Source organism: Rhamphochromis sp. 'chilingali', assembly GCF_963969265.1.
Source record: "Rhamphochromis sp. 'chilingali' genome assembly, chromosome: 16".
Lineage (NCBI taxonomy): Eukaryota > Metazoa > Chordata > Actinopteri > Cichliformes > Cichlidae > Rhamphochromis > Rhamphochromis sp. 'chilingali'.
This window is the reverse complement of record NC_137943.1, coordinates 15,927,746-15,932,296: the sequence shown is the minus strand read 5'-3', so window position 1 is coordinate 15,932,296 and position 4,551 is coordinate 15,927,746. Positions and strand designations below refer to the sequence as shown.

At 38.0% G+C, this 4,551-nt stretch overlaps 1 long non-coding RNA gene across 1 annotated transcript; it reads left to right on the top strand.

The window, feature by feature from the left end:
* The first annotated feature begins 6 nt into the window (after positions 1-6).
* On the top strand, positions 7-3,623 carry LOC308413129. The gene is made up of 3 exons (XR_013974673.1): positions 7-313; positions 729-826; positions 1,331-3,623. It is a non-coding gene; the product is annotated as an uncharacterized lncRNA (long non-coding RNA).
* The last annotated feature ends 928 nt before the right edge of the window (positions 3,624-4,551 follow it).

Below are 4,551 nucleotides of genomic sequence, written 5' to 3'. Positions count from 1 at the left end.
AAAGAGAGAGATAAACACATAGTGAGTGAAAAAGGTGACTGAAGAAGACACGTTCACCACATAATGGGAATCACTTAGCAGCCTAGGCCTATTACTAAGGCAGGATTTAGGGTCACCTGATCCAACTAAGACAGAAAAAGAAACTAAAACTAGTTGCAGCAAAATGTGTCAATTTAACCAACATGTTAGCTGTCTGGGCTGCTGCAGCTACTGCACCGTCAACAGTAGTACCAGCAGCAACTAGTAACCAGGCCTCACAGTCTGCTATCACCCGTCATGGAGAAGTGCAGTCTCAATGAGGAGACAGAGAGAGGTAAAATTAATGCGATAGGAAAGGACTTGCTAAGTTGCAAATTTATCTGTAAATTTATATCATGTGGCCTATAGGTATTTTTATTCTTTTAGATTTTCATTCTTTTTGCGATATAAGAAGCCTAGTAAAAATGTTCAGATAGTCTTTAAAAGAGATGTGTAAAGTGAGTATTTGTGCCACTGAATATGAACGTGCATTATCAGATACGATATGTGCCGTAATATGTGCATCATATGTATTGATTTCTTTGGTTGCATTAATATCTTTATGCAATAATTGTGGGAATTCTCCTTTGCTCTCAAATGGATGACCATGAAAGCAAAAACATTTCATCAATTATTCACACTTACATTTTTTTTTTTACCCCTGCTGTCTGTACTCCAAGAAATCATTTCATTTCTATCTCTCTGGTTAGGTGCCCTCTCCCTGGCCTTTGGCTTCTTTCTGCTCTCTGAATGCCAATATTTCAGCATTGTTTTCTCAGGTGCAGAAAGCATCCCACTGAGCAGGAAGGTGACCATCCCTTGTGTCTTTGAATGGTGTGAATTGTATGCCTGTGTGTTTTTATGTGTGTGTGTGTGTATGTGAGAGAGGAGGAGAGAGAGACAGAGAACACCAATGCATGAAGAATCGAAAGAACTGTGTGGTTTGAGATGTGTTTACAAATCAGTTTGTGCAATGACTGTAGACACAGTAAACTGATAAAGAAAAAAATGCATTGCACTGTATGTAGACTTTTGGCAGATTAACACACAAAAAAAAAAATTGCTTGTCGTAGTATTTTGGAGGTTATCTTCTCCCCCGGCCTACTTATTTGATACTGCAAATGAACCCATAAATGTGATATAGTGTGGCAGTGTGTAGCGTGTACATCTGAGGATTCCTCCTTTAACTTCAAAGAGAGGTTTAACTTTCCCATTCAGTAGAAGGCAGCAGTTATGAAAGACTTAACTGCTGAATTGTAAAAACTGTGATATTTAATTTTTGTGTTTTATTCCTTCTTGTTGTTCTCCGTAGTCCTGTGACAAGACTATTGTCAAACTGTGGTGAAGAATAATCACGAATAACCAACGGAGGGTAAGGACATATTCACCTAAATGTGCATGTCTTGAATTTGAATGAACATTTTCATGCAGTACTGACAAAAACTAAAAAGTCATCATGTAATCATCGTTTTTTCTAATATTCCTTAACAGTTATAAGCGACTGCGACTTGCTTTATCATTCAGATGTTTACAACTCTTTATGCAAATCTCTAAGTTTGCAGCTTATTATAGACCCCGACTTCGTATTTACTCTTAATAACATTTCCACAAAATTCATCTCATTGCATTACTCCTTAAACCCATGACACTCATAGCAAAATATTGAATATAATGTGATCATAATCCACTGAAAGGTCAACTTCATGCATTTGCTCCCTTTAATTTGTAATATATATACAAAGCTACCTACAGCACATTTATCTTTGCAAGTACAGCTGATAGTGGGATTCTTCCATTACTCTTTCCAGATGCTACCCTTCCTTCTCTTTAGCCAGTCAACAAACACAGGGCTACAGCTAATCTTATCATCATTACACTATTTATTTTTGCTGCTGAGATTACCAGCACATTACCTATAGCTCCTACATGATATATCTGCCTGAAGTAAACACTTGTTAAACACATAAACACTGCATCAGAACGGCACGAAAACACCCATTCATGTAGTGGAGCTCATGCGCTCTCCCAGGCACACAACACAATGGCAACTAAAGTAGTTTAATGCAATATTCAGCAAATAATAGGGCTATTACCCAGCAAGAGAATTTCATATTGTGTCAGGGAATGTGGATTTCAAACAAATAGGGAGATCACTCTTGTACTCTGATCATCAGCGTGGAGGGGCAAACATTGTACATGTATGAAAGACATGGGGTATTGTGGCTCTATAACAATGTCTCCATTGCCTCCACTTTAGTTTTTCCCCAGAAACAGTCATATTTTCGATGGAGCCTAGAGGATCATGATCAGGTACATGTCGGAACAAGCACAAAGTGCAGCTATTGGTAATAGTCTCCAAAAAGTATTTTAAAATAAAATGTAGTGTTGACAACCTCATCTCAATCAGTGGTTCATTGCAATATTAAGATTGTATGTATCAGGTACTATCAGAAAGATATATACGATCTCTCCCTTAAAATGTTATATGTGTTTTAAATTTGGCAGCTCTCCCCTTCAAGGTCATCTCCTTGTGCAGCTCTACACAAGGAGGAAGACTCACTCCCAGGAGGAAGACTCACTCACATCACAATTTGTTCTCTTCGACAAATTTTTTTTTTCTTTTCCTTTTTTGCCTGTCCCATTTGGTTCTTTAGCCGTCAGAATTGTTGTCTGAAGACCAACAAGGATACCCAATGGATTTTGCCAAATGGATCATCATGACATTGCCGTATTGGTCCATTTGATCGACCTTTTTATTTTATTTTATTTTATTTTCAGTTGTTACAGATGGAACAGGCATGAGTGAGGGATAGGAAAGGGAGAAAGAAAGAGGAAGGAAAAGAAAAACAGAAGGGGAGAGGGACAGTGAGAAAGGGAAAAAAATCTCCTGGATCACCTGTTGAGAGAGAAAGAATAGAAAACAAGCAAAAAAAAAAACCAAAGCAACATACTAAACACAACACCATCGCATTAATCTAGCTAAGTGTAAACAGCAGTAAATACTAAATATTCAATGTTGTTGTGCAGCACGCAGGACAGACAGCGCACAATGTGCTTTGAAGTAGCAGCCAAGAAAAGTGTAATTTAAGTCTACGAACAGTGAACACCCGTGTGCATACCTGTGTGGATCAGCGCGCTTGTATTCAAATGGTTTCCACATGTAATGGTCTGCAAGAGGATGTAGAAAGCCATAGCCCTGTCCCCCAGGGCATGAAGCAGGCATGGAGGAGATCCAGGCCCCAGACATCCAGAGGCCCCAGAGTACGAGAGCCCAAGGAGGACCACCGGATTTGTTTCTCTTCGACAAATTGAAATTTAAGTTGCATAGTCAGGTCGATGAAGAGAGAGGAGAGGTAGACAGGGGTCCTGTGCAAATGCTCAAGTACAAGATGTCGGAAGAAAACTACTGGGAGACCAAATTCTAAATAGATATGTCTTTTTGGTTTTAACAGGTGAAATTCTACTACTTTGCTACTAATCCTTTATGGTCATGGCTTTTTTTGAAAAACTATATTAATGCATAACTATGTTATAACTATGTTATTAAAACAAGCTTTCTATGAACAAAAAGGCAGCAATTTGCTTTGTCCTATCAAGTATGTATTAGAACAATGTAATAGCAAAAATAACTCATTTTTAATAAAGCCACTTTTTCGTGGCTTCAGGTAATGCCTGAAAGTCTGTCAGCCATTCCCCTTGCACTCCGTTTTACACCAAAGGACTCCTCTTGCTTCACCATAACATTTTAAGAGCAAATTGAAGCCCCTCTGCTTCTATGCAATAATTTTATCCACCCAGACTTGTTTCCAGTCACTGGTTATAGCAGGTACATTCAATTGATCCAAATGAACAGCACAGAGAACACAGTGTAGTGCAGCCTGTGTAGCACCGATTATGCTCAGTTGATGTCTCTTCTTTATTCAAAGTATGGATGAAATTTGAGGGGAAAGCAGACATAAGCAGCAAACAATGCCTGAGAAATTCAAGCAAAGTTAAGAAGCATTTTAATCTTGTTGGTGTGAATCAACAGCCAAAATAAAACTAAAAATGTAAACTGGAGAAGAGCAAACGTGATGCCACACAAAAACAATGATGTTTATGAAAGTGAACGTCACCTTCTACTCATACGAAAACTCTTTTTATGAGCTAAAATTATTCTCTGACAGCTTAAAAACATCCTTGGAGATAATTTAAACATCATACAACAGACCAATCATATACAGGTTTTCACTCTGTCACTGCTAAAAGCTGATGATTGGCTTTGATTGCCTTTTTAATTTGCATCTTCAAAGACACAGCTTTCAGCTATATTTAGCCAAGGTATTTACAGTCAGTGTGAACAGGAGCATATAAAAACCAAAATAAACAGTCAAAGTCGATTACAGGTGTTTTTGTGGTTTTTAAAGTAGTCATAGCTGATTTGAAATGAGGTTACAAGTAAAGGTACTCTAGATAAGAACTCGATAACAATAGATAACAGTAGATTGTAGAAGAGTACAACTAGACTAGCACTCTAGATAAGACTTGTGGAAG